We start from the raw sequence: 26,898 nt of genomic DNA on the forward strand, positions 1-26,898 counted from the left end.
GGTGAGCGACATGAATAGAATGTATTTTATTGACCGTTTAAAATTAGAAGCGGAAATGATGTCTATTTCTGCCATGATGGTGTCCGTCTTTCACCCCCTTACATCGGGTTATTCCAGACGCCATGCATACGGGGGTCAACTTGCGCATGTAAGCGTGTTATTCCGAATTCTGACCAAAACCCGAATATTGCCTGCATGTAAACGGAGTCACTCTCCACTATCGGCGTTAGTCTAGCAAAATATGAAAAGGAAGAAAATTCCAGTTAGGATTGCGCTACGCATGAAAATAAGGCAGATGGTCTCAATTGTATCAAACACACCTGTTCTATGAATCAATTTCTCAAAACGTCCCTGGGCAAGCATAAAGAATGGGTTAGTTACTAGTCCTTGGACCTCAGTCACCAAGAAAGCATTCACGGGTTAACGTGACAATGGACCTAAAAATCTTGCAAGTCCCCCTTCTCAAGATGGCTGAAGTGCTGGATTTCACTTTCCTTTCTTTTCTTTGGTCCTTCCTCGGGTCTCCTGACGGCCTCACGACTCTGGCTGGAAGTGTTCGGTTTAGGTGAACGGTATGGGATTTTTTAATAGGTTTTAGGTGAACTAATGAATACACATACACACGCAGGCACACACGCACATACACATACTCACCCACATACAAAAAAAATATTTAAAAAAATAAATAAAAATAAATAAATAAAAAAAGAGAGCAATGATGATGGCATGTCAAATCTGTAAAATTAGCGAATGAACAATACTGAGCTCTCCAGAAAAAATAAATAAAATATGGCTGAAGTTTGCCAGTGAACGTCAAAATGAGAAAGTGATGCGGTCAAGATGAAACCAATGCTGACTTGTTTGGCATTAACGCATGGAGGGGAAAACAAATGTGAGTATGACCCAAAGAACGAACGCCATCCCCACAGTCAAGCATGAAGTTGGAAACATCACGTTTCGAGATTGTCTTCATTTTTTTTTTTTTTATAAGTGTGCAAACTCACAAATTCAGCAGGGAATTAAATAAATAACGATCTAGCGAGCGATGACACAAGCCCTTCCTTTTCTACGTCTTCCACATCTCCTGCTTGTGTTTGTTTGCTTCTAATTAGCCGGCAGTTATTGCACTTGACAAGATGCAGGTTGGAATGGAGCGCAATTTGAAAAAAATTAATGAAAAAAAGCTGTCAAACGTAAAGGACGACAAGTTGCGAAGTGAAAGCGGAGGCCGCGTTTGACCTTGTCCTTCTCCGCTGAGGGTCTGCGGGTTTGGGCCAGGGACAGGAACTCCCTGTACAGACACCATGTCTGCAATCGCTACTCCCACTGCACACTGGAACACTTTGTTCAGCGCCACCAAGGAAAGCCTAGACAACAAAAACACACACATTCTGCCTTTGCTTGGGCTTTGGGCGGTAAATAATAGCTCCCTCAAGGCGGGAAATCACGCAAGGAAAATAAAATAGACCTGTTGTTATCCAATGGTTTGTTTGAATTTACAGCTAGCGAGGGGCTACGATGCAACGGAGTCGTATAAAGACGTTGCGAGCCGTATTTATGTTGTTTAACTTACGGGGGGGGGGGGACTGTTTGCAGAAATGAATCATTTCATGAGTTTTGGGGATCACTTACTGCGAGCCAGCCAATAAAAACAACAATGCAGCACTGTTATTTACACACAGGAAGTAGCTAAATGATCACTTTTTTTTTACGAGAAAACAATGCTTGGAACTAAAAATGTACTTACTCAGACAACTTTTGACTTATACTCAGAGAAAGTGTTCAGAATAATAGCAGTGTGTTTAAAAAAAAGAGAGCAAATGAAAAAAAATTTGATTCCGCTCCGGAAAATGAAGAATGTGACATATTGGCGTTTCAAAAATACCACTGAACTAATATTGAGTTGTATCAACACTGTTTCTGAAAACTGCTTCAAATCTGTGTTGCATGCAGTGTCATTCAACCAATCTTTATAACCCACGAGCTGCTATTCCAATTCCTAAAATCATGTAAACAAAGATTTTTTTTCTTAAATTGTTTTTTCAAATTGTTTGTTTTATCTTTATAAAGGAAGCAGGCTGATACTAGAGGCAAGCCCTGTTTTTTGTGGAAAGTGCTTTTTATCATTTTTTTTATTTTTGGGATTTAAAAAAAATAATATATATATTTATATATGTGTATGTATATATTTATATATATATATATATATATATATTTATATATATATATATATATATATATATATATATATATATATATATATATATATATATATATATATATATATATATATTTACAAACCTAAATAATTATTCCAAAAACTCTGATGAACTTATACATTTAATATAATGTTTAAAAAAAAATAATGGGGTAAAATTGGAAGAAAATCCCAGGGAAAATGTAAAAAATAATAATAATTAAAATGTAAATAATTAAATAAAAATCCAAAATTTGAAGAAAAAAATGCAACTATGCAGAGGTCGACTGTAGTGTTACAACATTCCGATTATTAAAATATGTTGATAAAAGTATGCAGAAGGTTCAAAATATTGCGGAACTCAGAAGCGCTGTACCGTCGAAAACAAACGTTGATAATGCCAACCTCGCCGTGAGATCCAAAAAGCTGCTTTTAATCGAAAAGCACGTTCACGTGACGGCAACAAGATCAGTCCACATTCACCGTGATGGCAAAGACAAAAACCTTATCGATCATGTAAGTAGCGTGTATGGAAGCATTTTGTGTGACCTGTGACTAATTTGTGACTTGGTGGCGTGACCGGCTTGACGGCAAGCTTGACTTGCCTTCTACACATTTCGGCTTGCCGTATCGTAGTTTTTCATTGCCATTACATGCCAGCATCAACACGTCGCCATCCCCAAATCATATCAATTGATCATTTAGGGTGCTAAGAAAGATCTAGTTTAGTACGCCGTCATTGTGTGATTGGTCTCCGGTGTTAGCGGTTAGTTGCTAGCTGCTAGCAGTGAGCGCACAGCTGTCTGCTTTTAAAGTACCGGTAGTCACGACAACTGTGGCTTTCTTTGCCTCTTTTTTTTTTTTTTGCTGGTTTGTAACTCTCCATGCAAAAGGATTATGTGCCTTAAATTGCAGTTTGAGGTATTTTTCTTTCTTTAAAAAAAAGGAAAGAAAGAAAGAAACGATCATTAGAATAATTTTTATCCTCATTTTCTTTATAAAACATTTTTTCCTTTAGATAAATAAAAACATTCATCTTAAAATGTCAAATATGGCTCCTACATTCTATCCATTGCACCAAGTGATCAATACTTAGTGAGATGAAGAGAAATGAGAAGTGTAAAAAAAAAAAAACTGCATTAATATACATAAATTAAAAATGGATCAATAATCGAATCGTAACCCCTGAATCGTAGCTACAACGTGAATAGGCCTAATCATTTTTTGGCGTAATGATATGCAGGACAAACAGCATCTCAATAATAAGAACAATTAGAGTGAGTTGATTTTGGGGGGAAATGTACAAAACGAGTTCTTGCACTTAATGTGCCGTCCTTGAATGGCAATTTTTATGTGAGACTTTGCACTGGAGAAAAAAAAAATACATTATGTGGTTATTTTATTGTTTGCTCACAAAGCCTTTGTTGTTGCGTTAAGATAGTGGATCTCTGGAGCACATATTTGGAAGCATTTAAGTTGCCCATCCCTGATGTCGAGTCTTCAATTAACCTATGAAGCATGTTTGTGAACATTCGAACCCCTGACCTCAGAACTGAGACAGAAGCGCTAACACCTTTCCATCGTGTCACCTATAAACTCAAACAGAACGTGAAGAAGATGTCACTCGGGTGGCTACATGCTAACCCAGAAACAGATAAGCATTTTCTTGACATTTGTCCCCATCTCCCTCGTAACACAGCTGACCAAACATGGCCGCCAAACAGTATCCCTTCAATCGCAAAAACTGATAGATGAGATTATGTGCGTCCATGCATTTCCTGCGATGCCGGAACATTGCTCGTGACCTTTTTCTTGGCAGAAATGATTTTTTCTCCCCCTCAGGCTAAAGAAAAAAAAAAAATCACAGCGTGCTCCACCCTTGCCGCTGAGTCACACCGTCAAGGCTGCACGTCGACATCACACCTGTTTACAAACCAGTCGCCATTCTGCCCTTAAAACTCACACGTCTCTTCTTCACGGACGAGGTCATGTCGTGAGCGGGGGGGGAGGGGGTGTCGATTTTTGAGGGGTGTCGATGGGGGAGGACGGCGCGTCTTAGGTCCGCTTTGGTAGCAGCTTATCTGCGCCTGCGGCAAGCCGCCACGCGCCTGCTGCACCTGATTGTCTCATCGGCACATTCCAGGCCAGAGGGCCCGACAAGTCCGGGCAGAGCGTGCAGACTGTGATACACTTGTTCTGCAGACGCAGGTGTACACCCTACACTCAACACAAATCGATGCGGTGGGGTTGGGGGTAGACAACACAAGAAAGCAATAGATAGTAGAAGTTGACTGAAATTCTCGTAAAATAATTGTAAATTTTAGGCTTGGTAAAGCATTTTGGACAGCACCAATTTTTTATTTTTTATTTAAAATTATTATTATTTTTTTTAATTATTATTTATTTTATTTTTTTTTATTTTTTTTTTTATGACGTGTTTTTCAGCAAAAGTGCAATTATTGACCCATTCGGGTGGATTCAGTATTCGGTAAATTGTAACTGGCAGCGGTTACGGATTTGGTTCCAGCCACTCATAACCAAATGTGATTCCGTGTCCATCTGGTTATTCCGTTTATTTTTAATGTTTTCATTCTTCTTATCATTAATAATTACTATTCATTAAATAAAATGGTAAGGAGAGAATGTGCTCTCTTAACTCATTGACTGCCATTGACGGCTATAGACGTCCAAAATTCATTTGAACTATTAGTTTTACATTTTTTTCAACTTTTGTTAACAAAAGTGTGAAAATATAGATTTTTTTTTATATTGTGCAACAGATATAAAATGTGTGATTAATCTTGAGTTTAAATAACTAAGTAATTAAACAAAAAAGAAAATATTAAAAAAATAGAGGCGTCAGACGATTACATTTTTTAATTGTAATTAATCGCATGACTTCAATAGTTAACTCATGACTAATCACATTTTATATCTGTTTAGTTTCACACTTTCTTCCACTTTTGTTAACAAGAGTATGAAAACCTAGAAAAAAAAATGTATTGTACATTTAGAACAGATATAAACTGTGATTAGTCATGAGTTAACTATTGAAGCCTTGCGATTAATTACAATAAAAAATCGTCTCACGCCTCTAATTTTTTAATAATATTTTCTTTTTTGTTCAATTACTTAATTAGTTAAACACAAGATTAATCACAAATTTGATATCTGTTCTAAATGTACAATACATTTTTTTCTAGGTTTTCATACGCTTGTTAACAAAAGTGGGAAAAATATGAAAAATATAGAAATAGTTCAAATGAATTTTTGACGTCTGTAGCCGTGAATGGCAGTGATTGAGTTAATCCCCCCCAAAATTAATTAATGATAAAAAAATATTTAAAATGAAAATGCAAAAATTGTTTTTTAAATACATTCAATGTAATTATAAATTTAAAAAAATACCACAAACATGTGTAATTATTATTATTTTCTATATGAGTACTAATGTAACTAACTAATGTAATAATTATAATAATTGCGTTACTAGTATAACGCTGTCGTCGGGCCAAAACCATGAACCTCTGAAATCACTTTTCACTTTGTTTGTTCAACCATTAAATTTGCATCATGAAAGAGAGCAAGCCATTTAAAACTCTTTCAATTGGTCAAAAATTCCTAAAAATGGGGCAATGTTGTCATGTACTGGTGGTTATGCATCAATCAAGTTGTTTCCAAGATTGACATTTACAGTGGAGCATCATCACATTTTCTAGCCCCGTTTTAAAAAAAAATGCATGTCAATTGTAGTGAATGAGTTAAAAATGACAAAAATAATATCAGCAATGTTAATGTAAAACATAAGTGTAAATCATTTATAGTTCTTTAAATAATTACAAATAAATGGAAATAAATATTTCTAAATACAATATTATTGTTTATGTTGCTACAAACACACTGCAGCACATATTTAACTAAACCAAAAAAATACAATCCAATTTAATTAATAAATAGAAATAAAATTATTAGGGATGGACAAATACCGGTTCTTGGCCTTATTTCAAGGTATTAGTACTCGTGACACCTCGTGTGGCCGTTAAGAAAATAGAAATTAGAAGAATAGAAAATTGCCGTTCATTTCATGTGATTTTAAGGGAAAACGCTGTATTGGGAAATATTGGTCTTTCTTTCAAGTACTCGTAATGGTATCGGTCTGAAAAAAGAAATTATTAAACAGCCCTATAAATATTGTGTGACTGGCTGGCTGCCAGTCCAGGGTGCATGTATGTACCCCGGGTCTCACCAAGGTCAGTTGGCATATTCTCCAGCAACTGGAACTCTATACAACATACATAATTCATTGCCATAAATTCATTTAACTATTTCTATTAGGTTAACATTTTTGAAAACCTAGAATTTTTTTGTACACTTAGAACAGATATAAAATTTGTGAATAATCGTGAGTTAACTAGTGAATTCATGCGATTAATTACAATTAAACCTTTTAATCGCCTGCCGCCCCAAATTATTATAATTTTTTTTTTATCTTTTCTTTAAAATACAAACAACTAGTGAAGTCATGCGATTAATTACAATTAAACCTTTTAATCGCCTGCCGCCCCAAATTATTATTATTTAAAAAAATATATTTTCTTAAAAAAAAAAAAACTAGTGAAGTCATGCAATTAATTACAATTAAAAAATTTAATCGCCGGACACCCCTAATTTTTAATAATCTTTTCATTTTTAACCTTTTCTTTTAAAAAAAAGAAAAACTAGTGAAGTCATGCGATTAATTATAATTAAACCTGTTAATCGCCTGCCGCCACAATTTTTTTTATCTATAATTTCTTAAAAAAAAAAAAAACTAGTAAAGTAATGCAATTAATTACAATTAAACCTTTTAATCGCCTGCCGCCCCAAATTATTATTATTATTTTTTTAAATAATTTCTTAAAAAAAAAAAAACTAGTGAAGTCATGCGATTAATTGCAATTAAAAAATTTAATCGCCGGACACCCCTAATTTTTAATAATCTTTTTTCCTTTTCTTTTTTTCTTTAAGAAGAAAAAATTTAAGTTTTGCATGACTTCACTAGTTAACTCACGATTAATCACAATTTTTTTATATCTGTTCTAAATGTACAATACATTTTTTCTAGGTTTTCATACTCTTATTAACAAAAGTGGAAAAAAATGTTCAACTAATAGAAATAGTTCAAATGAATTTTTGATGTCTATAGCCGTCAATGGCTGTGAATGAGTTAAGCATGAAACTGCTGTGAATGTTAAAGAGTACATACAGCAATGAACAAAAAAGCAATATGATATTGTGTGGAATAAATAGTTGGAAAAATGGAGGGATGGATTATTTTTAAAGATATGTTTGAAATGACCCATTTGTGGACGAAGCATTTAAATTCCGCCTCCTTGAACAAAACAATACCAAGACACGACCGACTGCCTTCTGATCAGCGCAGACAATTATCACCACACACGCCTCCTCTGTTGACAACTGCTTAGCTACCTGGTGAGTTGGGAGGAGGAGGTGCTTCGAAAAGACAAAAGTGATGATGTCATGACCAGCAGACGTGGAGGAGGATCGAGATAAAGGCGAAGGAATTCCAAATAACATCAGTTTGGGCATGCAGAGGGTTATCACGCGTTCGTGTTGTGACTTTGCGCCCGCTGACTCACCGGCGCTCCGCTCGCTTCATTTTTGTTGCTATGGAAATCTGACATGTCAGGTGCGGATATTGTTTGGAAATGTCAATACACAAAAGTCTCATTTCTCGCAAATTGGATATGCTAATACGACAAAGGGGGTGGGGGGGGGTCGTTGTTGTATTATCAAAGAAGCTCAACGAGACGTTTTTATTTTAGAGTCTCCAAGACAATCAGCAAGGCTGAGTAAGAAAAAGGATGTGATGGAAGACGGTGGTGTTTGGAGGAGCAGGCCGGGACCTGCTCCGGCATTCAATTGTGCCTTTGTGAGGCCGAGGCGCTTGCCTGTGGCAGGTGCAGCCGCGGCAGACGTGACGCCGGGTTCGAGCCGTCATGGGAGGACACGACGGGGACGGTTGTTGGAAATTCCCAGAGACTCATCAAATTACAGGATTGCTGTGGTGCTTTTCAAACAGGCTGATGTGGCAAGTGGTGCCTCATAACAGCAATCAGACATTCCAGGCCATTGTCGGTGTGCAGGCCTAAATTTGCTCATGAACATTCATGCTTGGTTCACAGCGAAATTAGGTAAAATGGCGACATTGTGGGAAAAGTGACTTTTTTTTGGGGTTGCTTATTGGATTTCTGAAGCACCTGCTCACCCATCAAGTGTGAAATTACGTTATAAGTACATGACAGACTGTGGCAAAAAATATATATTTTTAAAACCAGAAAATGCTATCATTTTGGTCTGTAGGTCTTTGCTGGGGAAATCTAAAAACAGTAAAAGAGTCATATGTCTGTGTTACCGCCGCACCGGTTAGAAGGAACATGCACCTGTTGGTCTTTGAGGTAACATAGGGGAATCTTGAAAGTGTATCCGATAACGAGTAGTTTAAAATTAGGGCGTGGCTGATTAATTGGCCGATTATGGCCCTTCAAACATCAGCCCGAATAATCGACCAAATAGCCATTTTTTTTACCTTTATGTAACATTCACAGTTTCATGCTTAACTCATTCATTGCCATTGACGGCTATAGACGTCAAAAATTCACAAAATTTTTTTCCACTTTTGTTACCTAGGAAAAAAGGTATTGTACATTTAGAACAGATGAAAAATTTGTGATTAATCATGACTAACTAGTGTCTAGATAATGCGAATCTTTTATTAATTTTTTTAAAGAAAAAAGAAAAGAAAAAAAGATTATTAAAAATTAGGGGGTGTCAGGCGATTATATTTTTTAATTGTAATTAATCGCATGACTTCACTAGTTTTTCTTTTTTTAAAGAAAAGATTTAAAAAAAAAAGATTATTAAAAATTAAGGGTGTCAGGCGATTAAAATTTGTAATTGTAATTAATCGGATGACTTCGCTAGTTTTTTTTTTTAAGAAAATATTAAAAAATATATATATATATATAAAAAATTAGTGGCGGCAGGCGATTAAAAGGTTTAATTGTAATTAATTGCATGACTTTACTAGTTTTTTTGTTTTTTAAAGAAAAGATTAAAAAAAAATTAAAAAAATTTAAAAATTAGGGGCGGCAGGCGATTAAAAGGTTTAATTGTAATTAATTGCATGACTTTACTAGAATTTTTGTTTTTTTTAAAGAAAAGATGAAAAAAAAAATTAAAATTTTAAAAATTAGGGGCGGCAGGCCATTAAAAGGTCTAATTGTAATTAATTGCATGACTTTACTAGTTAACTCACGATTATTTATTATTATATGATTATTATAAATTTGATATCTGTTCTAAGTGTACAATAAAAAAAATTCTAGGTTTTCAAAAATGTTAAACTAATAGAAATAGTTAAATGAATTTATGGCAGTGAATGAGTTAAAGGTAGTCAACCCCCCAAAAAATTCTTGACAACAATATATTCTAAACACCCCCATTAGTAGGGATGGGAATGGAAAACCAGTTCTTGTTGAGAACCGCCTCCCAGTCTTTCAATTCCTTGGCATCGTTTCGCGCAACATTTCCGTGCGTGCCGAGCAACAAACGTGGCGCCAAGCTCAAAAGTTCGTTGCCATCTTCCAAGAAAAGCTAACAACAGGGCAATTAGCAATTTGATATTTTGTCGAAGACTAAACATTACCAATTAGCCACATTAGCAATGCAAGCTAGTAACTGTGAATGTTAAAGTCCAAATCTCACTAAACGGCGCCGGCTTGTGAAGGTAAACGCCGCGGCCTGTGAGTGTTGTGTTGTTGTTTTTTTCATCAGGGTTCATTCAAGGTTGCAAAACGTGCAAAGACGTACATAACGAACCATGGCTTAAAAGCAACACTCTGGTCACAACAGTTACGCACCAGTCTGAATCCAAAACAAAAGCGTAATCGGTAAAAATCTATTCCCATCCCTACCCATTAGTCTAAATACCTTATTCTGGTTAACATTGCGTTGTGGAATATGAGTTATGAAGCAAAACCTAGCAGTTTTTATCAATACCAAATGACATCACATTTGCTCAGGTCTCAACTAACAACCAATCACAGCTCCGCTTCAGAAAACAGCTGAGCTGTGATTGGCCCTGAGCAACTATGATGTCATCTTTAGCCGACAAGTGGCAAATAGATTGGATGAGATGGATTTTGCCACTTCATTCATATTCCACAAATGTAATTTTAATCAGAATGTCATGTTTGGACTGGTGAGGTCACATATAACATTATTGTCAAGAAATGTTTAAGGTTGATTTCCCTTTTAAAATAACCATTCAATGAAATTTGTTGGTAAAGTTATGGATCTGTCATTCAAAGCAAATCCTAATTTTGACAAAGCAATGCTTAGGTCAACAATGCAAGTATTGACCTGGATGTCACTATTTTACATAAAATCTAAAGTCATGTTTTTTTAAAAATAGAAAATTTTACAAACATAGTGCAATATAAATTAACTATAAATATGTTAAACGTGACACATTCAGCTACTGGTAACACAAACACACATATAAGAATGATTAACGTCCTTATAAGTTCATTAATAAAATGCATTGCACTACGCAATAGGTCTTGTGAGAACCGAAAACAAACAATATATTTACAGTTGACGCCCGCTTTCTGATGACGTGAAAACTGTCTTCCTTTTAATTGGGGGCTGAGGACCCAAATACGGGTTAGCTGGGCAAGGAGGCAGAGGTTATTTAATTGAACAAAACCAAAAGATAAACCAGGTACTTGAAAAGTCCCAAAAAACATCAAATCAACAAAATCCAAAACAAAATTCAAACACACTCGGGACAGGCGAGCTGATTGGCTGACAGAAGGGACCAGGATGACAAGCACAGGTGGACGTGATAAACCTTGACGAGAGATTGACAAAGGGACAGCTGACAACTAAACCAAACAAAACACAAACCGTGACACATCTCAAGTTTAGCAGATGTGCAAAACATAAGTCCCACATATCGTATGCGACTTCCCTAATACCGACTAATAACTGACAAGACGATGTTTATGGTGGGGGAGGATAGTTCCTGTTTGATTACCTCAGAGGATGATGAAGTCAGACTAGATCATCTTCCGGGGATAAGAGCAAAACAATGGTAGCAACATGGAGATAGTTGAGATAACGGAGCGTGACTTACGTGCTCATGTATAAAAGAGAAAGCCTCACAGAAGTATTCTAAATAAATAAAATAAAATCGAGTTATTTGAACACACATTGTGTAAGCTGCTTTTGCTGAAAGGGTTGCTGTTTCTTCTCGCAACAATATGAACTCATTCACTCCCAGCCATTTTCACTGAAGCAACCCCCTGCGCTCCCGGCTGATTTATAATAGTAGCATATAATCGTAATATAATAGTATTATTTATTTACACTCTCAAGTGGGGGTGTGCCCCAAAAATCGATTGTCATAAGAATCGCGATTCTCATTTAGTACGATTCAGAATCGATTTTAAATGTCCCCAAATCGATTTTATTTAAATTATTTATACCGTCTTGCCTTTGTCTGTGTGTGCCTTTATTTGGAGCGCTGTTCATGTTGTACCCGGTTTGGCCACTGAGGGGCAGTGTGGTTCCACGCGGTCTAATACACTGTTAATTTGTGGCCACATTAGAGAGTAGAAGGAAAAAGTCACGATCAAGTTATTCCAATAAAAGTTGTTTTTTTGCAGTGTGGAAACGATCTTTTGAGCAATAAAAGTGCCGCGAGTAGCGCGCTAATTAGCATTAGCGAGTCAGACTGGAGTAGATCATTACGATTCCTTGCACATCTATAGATTGGAGCAAAAATCATTGTCAATCAAATCATACTGAATCAAAAATCGTTCTTAATCTGAATTGAATCGCAGACCCAAAAATCGGCATCGAATCGATTCTTAAAGGTTTAAATATCCATGCTTGTGGAGAACACAAATTTAGTAACTCCTCATGCGCTTCAAACGAACTGTCAACGGTTCAATGCTGTTTGTGTACGTTTGTGTTGCAGTGGCGGCTTTTGTTGAAGTCTTTTGATAGCTGGTAGTGTCTCGAAGCAAACTAGGCAGATAGGTTTGTGTTTAAATTCAGTGGCCATGAGAGGGGCAGTAAAAAATTGATTAATCAACAACTAATTGATTATTAAATTAATTGATAATTATTTTTGATAATCAATGAGTCATATACATACCATTTTTAATTTTAAATTGTTCATTCAGCTTCTCATTAGTACATGAAAGTGGACAGATTACCTGTGTTTTGAAAAGAAAATCATTTCTGACATGATGAAGTTACAGACCAAACCAGGAACTGATTCATAATTAATTGTTGCTTGTGTCCTGTTTTTGAATAAAATGATGGAATTTTAAACATTTTATTTTTAATCCGATTTGTCCATTAACTCATTCACTCCCAGCCATTTTCTGTTCTATTGCTATACAAAACGTAGAAGCTGTATATTTCTATTTGTTGCTGTTTTGCAGCAATTAGCATTAAAATATAGCTAAGTTTCACCATCATTCACAAACAAGTTGAAAACTGGGAAAAGGAGCTTGTTGCAAGATGGCCCTGGCTGATCTCTTATACTCTGCTGCCACCTGCTGGCCGTTTTTTTTTGTAATAACTACCATTGCTTAAAGCCACCTCTTCATGTCAGAAGCTGCATCAAAGAAAACATTTTTTTATAAAAAAAAATATTTAAAAAAAAAACGTATAAATACAATTTTGGGAGTGAAGGACAAAATATAAAAAAACGGGTTTTCACGTTTTTGGGTTTGAATGAGTTAAATCATCTGTAAGTTTATCCAAGTCTCCTAGATATCGTTTAAAGGGATACTTGACTCATTGAGTCATTTTCAACAGTAAGAAGATAGTTTGTCTATAATTAATGTGATAATGTCATTATTTCTCATGAATAATTAATACCATTAAAGATATTTTTCCACTTGCTGTCGACTGAAGATGACATCACCTGTGCCGAGGAAGCAGGTAACGACCAATCATGGTTCAGTTTGTTGACCAAATCCAGGAAACAGGTGAGCCGTGATTGGTCGTTACTATTTCCTCAGCACAGGTGATGTCATCTTCAGTCGACATCATGTGGAAAATTTTGTTTTTATGGGTACTAAATGAACATAAAAAATAATAATGAAGTTATCACATGAATTCTGAACAAAAACTTTTTACTGCTGAAATTAGCTAAATGAGTATTGCAAACAAAATAATCCGAAATCTACATTGTATGGGTTAGGAAAACAAAGTTGTTTTTTTTGTGTGTGTTAAAACCACAATAGCTCCTTGGTGGAGGCAACTAGAATGGCATTTATAAGCACCAACACCAAATAATCCTGATTTGGATTAGCACAAAAGCGTTCCCATATGACATTGCTACCAAAACTGAATTTCGAATCCACATCCATTGCAGATCCTTTGGTGAATCCATCATGTCCCACGACCACACAAAGACAACCATTTTGAAAACGTGATCAACATTTGCCAAAAAACAAAAACAAAAACAATACTCGACTGGCAGTGTCGACACTTTTGGGTGTGTCCCATTACTTTTGCCCCAACCAAGACATTTCCTCTGCCTTTTTTTGAGGCTCGAAGACGTTTGCAAATTTGAAAAAAATACAATCACACTCAACCGTAACATTTACCACCCGCACCCCTCGCGCACACTTTCGTCTCCTCGCTGCCGGTGATTAGAATTGCCTTGAGATGACAAGAATCCCGCAGCTGACATGGCCGGACTTGCTGCCTCTGTGCTCGTGCGTGTGTGCGTGTGTGCGCGTGGGTTCGACTGCAGCCACAGGTGCCTCGCAGGAGTGGAGTCTCATCTGTTTTACTTTAACGTTTCGAGACAACGCTGAAGGCTTAAAAGGGTGAAGAAATATGACAACATTCCTGAGATCGTCAAGTGGAAAATTAATTTCAACATTTTTTTTAAGTGCGGCGCATCCCCGGAGAATAATGACTTTAATACCTCCACGAAGGTTTTTCTTTTCAAGGTTTCTTTGTTAGTTGGGAGGGCGAGAAAACTTCAATGCCACATATTGCTGCGCAGAATTCATAGAGCTTAATTATAACTGCCCCATCGGCCAATAAAAATGACTTACAGGACGGCAGGGACGGACGGTCGCACCCTAAGGAAAATGACATCAAAGCATTATGAGACAAAGCTTTTAGACACGCAGCGGCGTGCAAAGCGCAGCGGAGGCCCAGGGCGAGCAAGTGCACGATTATGATGACCCCGGGAAAAGGATTTGGGGGCTGACAGTCGATATTTTAGCCGCCGTTTGTTAGGCTGGGTGCCTCCTTCTTTAATACAGATGCTACATTTGATTTTTTATTACGAAAAGCGTGTAACTGCCAATGTGAAGTAAACATGTTTGACTAGCAAATAAATTCAATCGTATTTTGTAAGCACATTCCAATGTACTTAAAAATACATTTAAAGTTGTAGGCTAAATGCTAAAATCTTAGCTTTTTTTCTCCCCCGTCATGAGTTATTGTAGCATTTAGCCTTTATGTTCGAAAGTACTTTTATATATATATATATATATATATATATATATATATATATATATATATATATATATATATATATATATATATATATATATATATATATATAAATAATATTTAAATGTGTTTTCAAATATTTTCAAACGTATTCACAATTCGCATACAAATTAAAGCTGTCAAACAATTCCATTTTTTAATCATAACAATCCCATCTTAGACTTTTGATTAATCACGATTAATCGCTTTATAAAAAAAAAAGACGTTTTTATTTTTACCAACCAAATTTGAAGAGCACTGGTTATGTGTTCGTTCTTTTGACATTCAATGTTATGAGGACGCTCATCCTCCTCTTTTTCTAATCAGTTAATTACTTGCATAATTCAAAATGAAAAAAATATATATATATTTTGACATGAACAAATATTCTAAATGTGATATGCAAACATTTAGAATTTAATGCATGTAATTATGTTTATCGCTAAAACACAACCTGTGCTACCTTAAACGTAGCCATCCGCTGTCACGCTAAAGGATCATCTGCAGTCAAAATTAATAGTAATGCGATAATTTTTGGTGATTAATTAATCAGTTAACGCTTTAACTTTGACAGCACTAGCACAAATAAATTTAAGCTGGTAGGCTAAATGCTAAAAAAACAAATAAATTGTAGTATTTAACCTACAATTGCATTTGAAAGTACTTGCAAATACGTTTAAACTTGGAGGCTAAATGGTAAAAACGTAGCATTTTTTTTGCCGAATGGAAATCATCCACTGCAGACATAATAATAAATCATAAAAATTACGATAAAAATAATATTTACTTACAAAATTTTGAAACGGATGTCAACCAATTGCTTTTTACACCATGGGCATTTTGGGGTAAAAATGCTGCTAAATGTGTTAGCATTTAGCCCGCAACTACATTCAAATGTACTAGAAAATACATTCAAATCTATTTGCAAATGCACTCCAACTTATTTGCCAGTCAAAAATGTTTACTTCACTTTGACAGTTACTCGCTTCCCTACTTTATGGCCTTCTATCTGAGATATTTATAAACGATGGTCGACAGCGACGCGTCTGGTTTATTGCTTGACTAAAGAAATTTCTCTGCCTAATACACTGCATTGAAGAAATGCTGATTGAATAAAAACCTAGTAGGGCTCTGAGGTCTGCAGACTCGGGTCAATTAGTGGAGCCCAGCGTTCAAAGCAAATATGGTGAAGCAGCATTTAGCTGTTATGCTGCACGCAAACAAAATAAGCTGCCAACAGAAGTGAAAACAGTCCTGAGTGGCTTTTAAATGCACATTAGAAACTTTTTTACAATAACTTTTATTATTATTAATCATTTCACAGTTCGGCCTTTTAAAAGTCATTTTAGAAACCTACTTTTATTTCTTTACTGTTCAGTGGTCAGCCAAACTTTCTAACCTCTAACAAAAAACGTAATGGCAAAATTTACAATAGGTGTTTGAACCATGACTTGACAAATACGTTTCCATGTACCTCCACTTCTATGCCTTTCTGTGACTCTTCCAGTCTTTCTGTATTATCTGGTGCAACCTGCTGTTCAAAACAGGAAATTGTCTAATATGTCCTGGTAAGATGAGGATTTTAGATTCAGGTGCGAGTCAAGTGGTCTACAACAGAGATTCCTAAATTGTGGTGTGCGTACCCCTGGAGGTGCAATTACACTTGTTTTTTGTTGTTGTTGTTGTTTGTTTTTTCCCCAAACAAAGGCTTTTGACACTATGGATCATACCTGGCGGCGTGGAGCTTCGCCACCCCTCTGCGGTGCCGTTTGCTTTACTTGAATGACTCGCGGTTCCACCAGCATGGCGGTGTCAGAATAGATTAGCGCCACGGTCCATCTCCTCCCCGGCTTCACACAACACAATCCTCTTAAAAGCAGCGCGTGTCACTCAATCTCCAGAGACGCACACCGGGAGCTGTGACGACTGCGGGATGTGCCTGCACAAATAGAGTGACAATGAGCTATTTGCACAAGCGTATCGCATCACACACCAATGTGGACACTTGTCTTTCATTCGACTCTATGCGGAGACTTTGGCCTTAACTCATTCACTGCCATAAATTCTTTTTTTTTTTTTATTATAAAAAATTAGGGGCGACAGGCAAATACAATTTTTAATTGTAATTAATCGTATGACTTCACTTGTTAACTCAGGATTAATCGCACATTTTATATCTGTTCTAAATGTACAATGAAAAAAAATTCTAGGTTTTCATACTCTTGTTAACAAAAGTGGAAAAAATGAATTTTCAACGTTTATAGCCGTCAATGGCAGCGAATGAATTACAAAAAAAAAAAAAAGATTATTAAAAAAATTGGTTGTTGTTACTAGGGGGTGGGAATCTTTGAATGTCTCATGATTCGATTCCGATTTTTGGGTCTGCGATTCGATTCAGAATCTATTTTCGATTAAGAACGATTTTTGATTCAAAATGATTTGATTGACAATAATTTGTGCTTCAATCTATAGATGTGTAAGGAATTGTAATGAGCTACTCCAGTCTGACTCCCTAATGCTAATTAGCGCGCTACTCGCAGCACTTTTATCACTCAAAAGAACGGCTCCACACTGCAAAAAAAAAAACTTTTATTGGAATAATTTGATCGTGACTTTTTCCTTCTACTCTCTAATGCGGTTACACTTTAACAGTGTATTAGACCGTGTGGAACCACACTGCCCCTCAGTGGCCAAATTGGGTACAACATGAACAGCGTTTCAAATAAAGGCACACACAGACAAAGGCAAGACAGTATAAAATAATTTAAATAAAATCGATTTTGGGACATTTAAAATCGATTCTGAAGCGTACTAAATGAGAGTTGCGATTCTTATGAGAATCGTTTTTTTTGGGCACACCCCTAGTTGTTACGGTTAATCTGTTGTTGCCTTGGTAATCAGAGTCATAGCAGCGTCTTTTTTTTTAAGCCGAGGTCCAAATACTCAATCTATTGATGCTTTAAATGTGAATTTAATATGTACTTTAGCAGGCCCCTATGTTCTCATAAATATAGTTTAATTACAAATGGTGCTGGAAAGGCTGATAAACAGAGAACTATGGAGCATGATGTACATATACACATAAATATATTCATGAATGCTAGCGCCGAGAATTCCTGGCTGGTTCACCAAGACAAAGATATATTGCATTTTTCAAAATTTGGTTTCAGATGTTTTTTTATAGACAAACAACCATTCACACTCTTTATTAAGTCAGCTGAAGCCGATTTTCACCTGTCAATCAAATACGTTTGTTTATACAGTGTGTGCTGAAGTGTATATTGTCATCTTCAGGCTGAAAAACATGTGCTGCTGTGTTTAATAAACCGTTTCCTTTCAGGGTCTCTTAAGCGGGTATACCCACATACAAAAACAGAGCCAGGTACTAAGACAACCCCGCCGCAGTCGAGAGAGCTTATTAGCTTGCTAGCTCATCAGCTCTTTAGCTCGCAGGCTACCCAATATAAACAGTTAACTTTCCTTGAAAGGTTTTCTTGTGTGTAGTGACCGACTCACAAAAACACAGAGCGAGGTGCTAACTTAGAAACCCTGCCGCAGTCGAGCGAGCTTGCTAGCTCCCTAGCTCATCAGCCTGGTTGCTCATTAGCTTGTGGGCTAGCAAGTATGAACAGTTACCCTTCAACGCTATGACTCGACAATTCACTAAATTGTTCTTAGTCTTTGCATGTTTTCGGCACTTTTCTTCAAACATGTTTTATGTATTTAGAAATTAAGCCCCAAAATAACTTAACAGGTTCATGAATCTGTTGTTCGGAGGGGAATGAGAGTGACGCTATTCTTCAATTTACGATCAGAAGAGTGTCAGAAGTGGGCAATTTATTGTTGTTGGTTTAGTTTGATTCAAACTGCTGCTGTTTTGGAAAGCACTTAATTCAATACACATTTTTACATACTGTAAACATTTTCATGTTGGCTGGCAATGAACCAAACATGAATTGTTGATCTAAAACATTTAACACCACCACTACTAACAATATGTTGTATGGTAATGCGATAGTTGCTACTCTTTTATTTATTTATTTTTAATGATGAGGATGAATTTTTCATTCTGCTGTTTAAATGAGAATTCAGCAAGCAGTGCTTCAAAATTCCCGTGTTCTAAACAGAGAATTGCACGCAACAGTGAGTTTGAGGGGTCGTAAAAAGTGTTTCTGAAAGGTTTCAGGGCTTCTGGGTAAAACTTTGCTTCAACTTCTAAAAAAAAAAGATCAGCTGTCATGCGGGGCGAGACTTTAATAGTGTTCATTTTGAGCCGCGTATCTCCCTTCACATTGATTCCAATCACTTTGGTGAGACGCAACAAGGCGCGTCTCCTTTTCCTCTCCCAGTCTCATTGATCAATGGCGCTGGAGCAGCTACAGGCTTGCAGGTGTGATCGTCATCCCAATTGCTTCTGCCTGTTAGCGCCTTGATGGAGCGTTTGTGTGCCAAGAAGCATCATTTCCATGATGCGCTCCGGAATACAGCGAACGAATGTTGACACAGCAATCCGCTCTCATTCATTATTCATGCGGCCACAGACACTTTCCTTCTTTCAATACATCCACGTCATTTAAAGTCAGCTCGGAATATTCAGATGAGGGCTTTCTGTATACTTGTTTTCACGCGTGCGTTTGCATGCATTCTGCCGTAATGATAGACTGACAAGCGGGTGGGGAGCAACGGCGAAGCAGAAAAGCCCGACAGACATTCCTGAATGCCAGTGCGGCTTGCAGGTTGAAACATGCCACAGCTGTTTGACTAAATACCTCAGCAGGTCCTGCTTCAGGACAAGGCTGGGAGTGACGGAGGGTTGTGTTTGTCCACTCTTAAATGTGGACATGCTGAAGATGGTGCTTCTCAATTTTTAGTACCACCTCAAAAAATTCTTAGCTCTCCAAATAACATCGTCATCATCATGGGAGAATTTATGTATAAAAAGTACGAGCAGAGGTGGCAAATCCAGGTCCGGTAAGTAAAAATCCTGCCACAATTTGGCTTTAGCTAGCTAGCATCCATGGTGCTCGTTTACCTGCTAGGAAGCTAGCTAGCCAGCTCCCTAGCAGGGTGCTAGCGAGCTCCCTAGCAGGTAAATGGGTGCTAGCTAGCTAGTAAAAATCCTGCCATAATTTGGCTTTAGCTAGCTAGCACCCATGGTGCTTGTTTACCTGCTAGGAAGCTAGCTAGCCAGCTCCCTAGCAAGGTGCTAGCGAGCTCCCTGGCAGGTAAATGGGTGCTAGCTAGCTAGCACCTGAGGCTAAAGCCACCCTAGCAGGGTGCTAGCAAGCTAGCTAGGTAGCTCCCTAGCAGGTAAATGAACACCATGGGTGCTAGCTAGCTAGCTTAAAGTTCAAGTACCACTGATTGTCACACTCACCTAAGTGGGGGGAAATTCTTTCCAAGCATTTGACCCATCCCCTGAGGGAGCGGTGAGCAGCAGCAGGAGCCAATCATTTGGTGATCTAACCCCCCAATTCCAACCCTTAATGCTGAGTGTCAAGCAGGGAGGCAAATGGGTCCCATTTTTATAGTCTTTGGGGACTGAACCCACGACCTCCCAGTCGCAGGGCGGACACTCTACCACTAGGTCACTGAGCTAACTCCCTAGCAGGTAAACGAGCACCGTGGGAGCTAACTAGGGAGCTAGCTATCTAGCACCTGAGGCTAAAGCCAAACTAAAACCAACAAAAATTCTGGACCTGGATTTGCCACCTCTGAGTACTAGTGGTATCAGTACTTGGTATTAGTATCTGTGACTACTCAAAAGTTGAATACTTGTGGTAAAAAAAGTGGTATCAAACATCCCTAACAGTAATGTACCATATAATGCATGTTGTATGAATGTCCACCATAACAGCTTGAGGCAGGCTCCATTCAAAATGAATAGCTTTACTTACAGACTGCATAGATCAGCACCTGCCACTCAAATCTGCGCCACTCGCTTCCTCTGCACCTCCGTCGCCAGCTGGCTCGCTGCAGCAAAAAGCCAGAAATAGCCGTTATTAAATCAAAAATAAATAATGAATCCGCCAAAGTACTGCTGAGTGATAAGTGAGGTCATTTCTTGTGTGTGTTACTCATCAAAAATAAGGACGTATTGCAGCCATCCAGAGACTTAAGAACTTTCCTCAACCCCGATCCAACTTAATTAAATAGAAAAGGGCTCCAAAGATAATAGCCAGAGCAGCAGTTAGTCACTAACCTTTTCCCCCTTTGGCTTTCTTAAATTGAAACATTCATCAACGATTGAGGCCGTGTGCCGCCATATTCCCAGGCAATGAAGTCCGCTAGACAAGATGGTGGAGGGGCGGGATGATGAGGCAACGCGTCTCCTGAAGGATAGCAACGGACATGGCATAAATGAGAGGGCCGCTCGGGTGGATTAGCTCGGTCTGCTTTGGACTTGACTGAATAACAAGCTCTGGGCCCGTCTGGTGCCGTCCGCCTCGCCGCGTCCCAACATCGGCGCCACGCTCGGTTACACACCACCGCCACCGCTTCATTTGTCCACTTTTCACATCTATCGCAACCTCAAGGCCTCTTTCTTCCTCATTGCAAACATCTTTCCGCATGACTGATTCTCATCTTTGACACGTTTTGTCCAGAAATTGCAGTATTTTACCCACCGAGCCAAAACAAAGGGGAAGAAAACTATACTAGATAGATAGATAGATAGATGGATAGAAAAAATATTATCTTGCTAGCTAATGATAAAGATGATGATTGCTTGCCAGCAAAGGATATTAGCTTGCTAGCTGACGATAGATAGATAGATAGATAGATAGATAGATAGATAGATAGATAGATAGATAGATAGATAGATAGATAGATAGATAGATAGATAGATAGATAAAAATATTATCTTGCTAGCTAACGATAGATAAAGAGGATGATTGCTTGCTAGCAAATGATATTAGCTTGCTAGCTGACGATAGATGATAGATGATAGATAGATAGATAGATAGATAGATACTGACACAATGAAAAGTAATAATAATAATAATAACAATGCATCAGATTTATATAAGTAGTCCGTGTATAGCTTATAAAGAGTGTAATTTTATTGTTTCCCTCAAAATACAACTTTTAATAGCTAAACCAATGGCAACAAAAGTGAGTTCACTCCTAAGTGAAAATGTCCAAATTGACCATCGTGACTCAATCATGGAGTGCCATGTTCTTCTGTTCCTTCTGTGGCCAGTATGAAGCCCCGCCCACACGAAACCCAGTTTCAATCTATCCTCACAAGTTTCTTACCGTTTAAGCCGTTTTTTCGGAGCTTGAAACCCAACCGGGCTCCAGAGCGGAAAGATTTCAAAACGTGCCCCGTACGCGTCCGTCTGGACACCTTCAGCAGGATACTCCTCCAGTGATGACGTAATCGTCGCAGCTTGATGGCGACGCGTTGTCGCACATTGATGACGTATGCAGCAATTCTCGCCTCTTTAGCTTACTTTTGCAGCAAAATATTTTTGCTTCTTTATTCGCACGTTCAACAAGCGGCGTTGTACTTGAATCACCCGCCATGGTCACTCCTCCTGTGTTCGTGTGTTTCATGTTGTTTTGATACACGCAAAGCCATGTTTGTTCTGTAAATTGCAATAAAGTTAGAAAAAAAAAAGTGTTCATCTTCTTTACTGATTCTTCTACCCGTTCCGTTAATTCCTTGTTGCTGCGCTACAGCGCCACTCCAGACTTGGCATATACATTACAACCGTTAAACGTCCTCAGCGTCTTCTTTTGGACACACGCAAGTCTTGAAACACTTCCGTGTGTACGAGATTTTTTTGAGGAACGAAGCCGGATTTGCTTCCGTCTAAGAGAGTGTGAAAGTTGTAATACTAAATTGAACACACCTGCTCCCTAGTCACACCTGAGACCCTGTAACACTGAGTCGCATGACACCCGGGGAGGGAAAATGAATAACTGTGCTCAATTTTCACTTAAGTGTGTACTGTACTCACTTTTGTTGCCTTGGATTTAGCGGTTAAATGCTTTTTTTAATTTATTTTTTATATGAGCTGTACACTGAAGAAACTCAACACTGAAGAAATGACACTGTCAATGTGTCATTTCTTCAGTGTTGAGTGTTGACCCATGAAAAGATATAATTGTATAGATTTCTATGCACCTTTTGAAAGCTACTTGTTATTCACATTAATAGCTTTGGCCTTTGAGGTACATCATATTGCGCACAGCCTCTTAAATAGACTCCATTTGAACTGATTGAGTGCTGAAGGTTTTTGCTGCACCTGATGGCCAACAAAATCAGCAGCTCTGTTGCCACCAGCTGGAGCCAGGCTGCAGTGCATCGGCACCTGCACGAGAACACCTGGACGCCGACAGGCAGGTGCACTCGTTCCCTCCCACGATTGCGAGTTCCTGCTCGGCTTGTATCATTAATCAGCTTTTACAAGCATGTTGGTGTGATTGTAAAAAGCTTGAAATGCGTATTGTCTGCACACATGCACCACAAACCAGGAAGTCACACACAAAGACTTGGATTAGTCAGAAGAGACACAATGTTCTTGAAAAGATCGATTGCGTGCGAGGCGAGGGACCGTACCAAGCGCTTTGTACAAGAAGACGTGAACACGCAGGAAGGACACCAGATGCTACACAAGCACCATTTTACTTTAATTTCTGCTCAGCCTGCGGGGGTGATGTTCTTTTTCTAGGGACGGCTGTCAAAGACACTAATTCCCCAAGCAGGTAGTGGTCTGTCTATTTTTAGATTCTCATATCACCAAGAGGGAATAACGTAGATGCACACTGAAGTGGAAAATGATACTGAAGAAAGGCTTCGGAGGGTTCGTTGCGTGAGGAAGTAATGATTATTGCAGCACGGCAATTTCCAAGTCACGTGAGCTGAGCAGCAATGATTCATAATCATAAGTCACTTCACATTATGAAAAACGGTCTTGACGACTTGAGCGTCTGACCTTTTCCACAAGTCTGCAAAGATGTTCTTTTCCATAAACCTGAGCTTTTAATGTGATGTGAACAGACAGTGATACGCGACAAAAGTCAAAGAAATAAAAGAAAAAAGCGCCTAAAGTACAATTTACAGACATACGAGACTATAGTTAAAAGTTTGACATTTGATAAAAATATTCTACAGGATGAAAATATAGCTAACATAATCCACAAAAGCATCCACAAAAGCTAAATGTTTTAAACATTCATTGTACAAAAATGTCAAATCAACATAAAGCATAACATGTTTAGACCCAAAATGGATTAGCTTCATGCTAACTTCACCATTGACATAACGAAGTAATTAGCACAGCAATTTTTAAGTGTTTTAGAGTGAAAGGTCTACATAATTATGACCTTACAGTCTTAAGTTTGAGTGTACAGATGGATAGAATAAAAAATTGAACGCGATATATTTGCCTTTTGACTGTAGAAGGTATGGTGGAGGTTTTAGCTTAGCTTAGTTTACAGTTGCTAACATTTTCCACAATATAAGCCAGTCGTTAATTAACACAACAATAACTTCTAAACAACAAGACATACATAGACATAAATAATAAAATCCCGATTAGGAGCCTATCGTGAAAACTTTAGAAGGAAATCACCATTGATAAGCTAACATGATTAGCCCAACATCGTTTTTAAGCAACAACTCATCAACAATCATCAAAACAAACTTTATCACAAAAGGTCTATTACACTTACATACATACAATTTTGCAGATGAGCAGGATGGAAAATCAAATGTCATGTATTTTGCCCAAACTAGAGAGTAGGAGGACTTGTTTAGCTTAACATGTAGCTAACATTATCCACAATAACGATCGAGGAGATGCTTGTAATCTATATCGGTGTACTGTATTGCTAAATATATTTTACATCTAAAATGTAAACATGTAAAACTGTCATTTATTAACAGTTTGACTGTACAATATCACACACAATATATTAAACAATATGTAGGTTCCAAACTAACCGTGATTAGCATCATGCTAACTTTAAATGGAAATGTCCATTGACACACTAACGTGATTAGCGCAACATTTTTTTTTAAAGCATTTTAATGTGAAAAGAGAACCATCTCAACAACCACGACAACAAAGTTCAATTCTACACTCCTGTAAAATTATAGATAACTTAGCTTGCTTTGTGAGACTTTTGGTTGGATACAGAATATTTTGTAAGCGTTGGATATAGTCGACATTGTGAGAAAAAGACAAGAGCACAGAAGCAGCACGGCCACCAACGTGAGTAATGAAAGCATAATGGGGGGAAAGTAGCATGTAATGTCGTATCTGCATTCAATCTGACTCCTTGTTAAAGCTCGCAGGCCGGACTTCCAGCTGGAAATGTTCTATTGAGCTTTGGGCCCATTTCCTATAATCTGCGCTTATTAAAAGCAGAACCGCCGGGCTTTAATTCACGCGCTGGGCCACAGAACACCACGGATTCTTGTAAAAGACGAGAACGTGAGAAGAGGGGGAAAATGAGGCAGAGAGCAAGAAACGGCTTGGGCAATTGTTCCCCCTCCCCCCCTCCTCCGCGCCCGTCATTATGATCATCTTGATTCATTATGTTCCTCATTATTGGCTTCTAAAGCTGCAGATGAAAAGGCACCCGAGACGCTCGATTCCACATGTGGGACTCGTCCAGCGTGGTGGCGACGTATTTTAATGATGTGGAAAGTGGCGGTCATGAGTGATGGTGGACAAACAGCAACAAGCCAAATGGGAACCATGAACGTGATGTATGACTTTGATATTCTGCAGTGATGAAATGCGCCACAATCGGGGCGTCATCCGTCGGAGAAGTGAATCACGTCTTCTTTTCTAACAGGGAACATTTGTGTTGTTAATTCATCTTTTGGAGTGTCGCAGCTGAACGTGGCGTGAATCCATGTCCAATTTGCCGTTTATCACGTTAATTATGGCAAGGCGCTCTCACAAGAAGTTAGCTATCATACAAAATGTTAACAACTATATTACGTGTATAATTGGACTGTTTTTTCAGTGACATAATTGATTGCTACAATGTGACCATTTCAAAGGAAATTGCATAATATAGCTCAATCTTTTTTTTCTCTCCATTTTAATTAGTTATGAGTTAGCTAAGACCTAATTTGCGTTTGTTGTGCCTAGGAAGGTAAGAAGAAAAAAAAAAACAATAGCCACCAAAGAGACAACATAAATTAGCACAGCATGTAAAGTCCATCAGTGTGAGATATTGAATACAATCAGTACACTAATATACTAAATAATAGTATAAATAAATACAGTAATTCTTGTATGAAAAAAAATCACTGTAAAACATTTTCCCATTGCTAGTTTTCTGCTAACTAGCATTTTGCTAGCTAGCACAAAATTAGCTAATAATTACAAAGGGGGGAAAATACACCTTACCTGAACTTTTCTTTTTTTTAGATTAGATGGAGGATTTTTGAACACTGAAGTCTGTCTCCAATTTCGTAGGCTGCATTCTTCAAAGGCCAAATTTATCGGTCGCACGGTTGGATCTGACCACACACCAGTTCCAATTCTCGTGATCTTCAAATCCAGTCTTTAAATCGGACTTTTGTTTCCATGGAGACGGGCTCTGAGCAAATGCTGCTTCAACTTTTCTAGCTTACATTTCCACTCTCTTACTCGGCGGCACTGTTCATATCTTACACGCATAATACAACGCCAAACAATTCTTTAAAAAAAAAAAATCTTGCTTACCCAAATCTGTTGCGTCATCGTCGTTAATGTCCACATTCCTCCATGTTGCTGCTGTGCTTGTTTTTTTCGCTTTCTAAGACACCGAGATCTCAATTATTCAAGTTCTTAACCGTGGTTGACTTTACCTCTTTTTTTTTTTTTTTTTACATATTTTTAACTTTGTGTTGCCATCTGTGGCGGTTGGGGGGAAAAGCAACAAACCTATTTTGAGGTAAGGGGTAGAAAGATGTTTTTAAATGTAAGAAATAAAACAAATTTTTTTTATCCCTGTCAGGGGGCAGCCATTTTGCCACTTGCTGTTGACTGAAAAGGACATCACAGTTGCTCAATGCTTAGGTAACGACCAATCACGGTGCAGCTTGCGAATGCCACATGACCAAACTCAGAAAACAGCTGAGGGATAAAAACGGG

The 26,898-nt window shown here is 37.8% G+C and overlaps 1 long non-coding RNA gene across 2 annotated transcripts; it reads right to left on the minus strand.

Moving 5' to 3' along the window:
- Nucleotides 1–800: 800 nt before the first annotated feature.
- Nucleotides 801–26,898, minus strand: LOC144044284 (uncharacterized). Of its 2 annotated transcripts, XR_013291223.1 has the most exons (5): nt 26,488–26,898; nt 20,997–21,126; nt 20,692–20,767; nt 16,525–16,733; nt 801–1,367 (listed from the first exon to the last, which is right to left on the minus strand). It is a non-coding gene; the product is annotated as an uncharacterized LOC144044284 (long non-coding RNA). The 2 variants fall into 2 exon arrangements; XR_013291222.1 differs by lacking the exon at nt 801–1,367 and having other exon boundaries at nt 16,087–16,733; nt 26,488–26,895.

This window comes from Vanacampus margaritifer, chromosome 2, assembly GCF_051991255.1.
Source record: "Vanacampus margaritifer isolate UIUO_Vmar chromosome 2, RoL_Vmar_1.0, whole genome shotgun sequence".
NCBI classification, from domain to species: Eukaryota; Metazoa; Chordata; class Actinopteri; order Syngnathiformes; family Syngnathidae; genus Vanacampus; species Vanacampus margaritifer.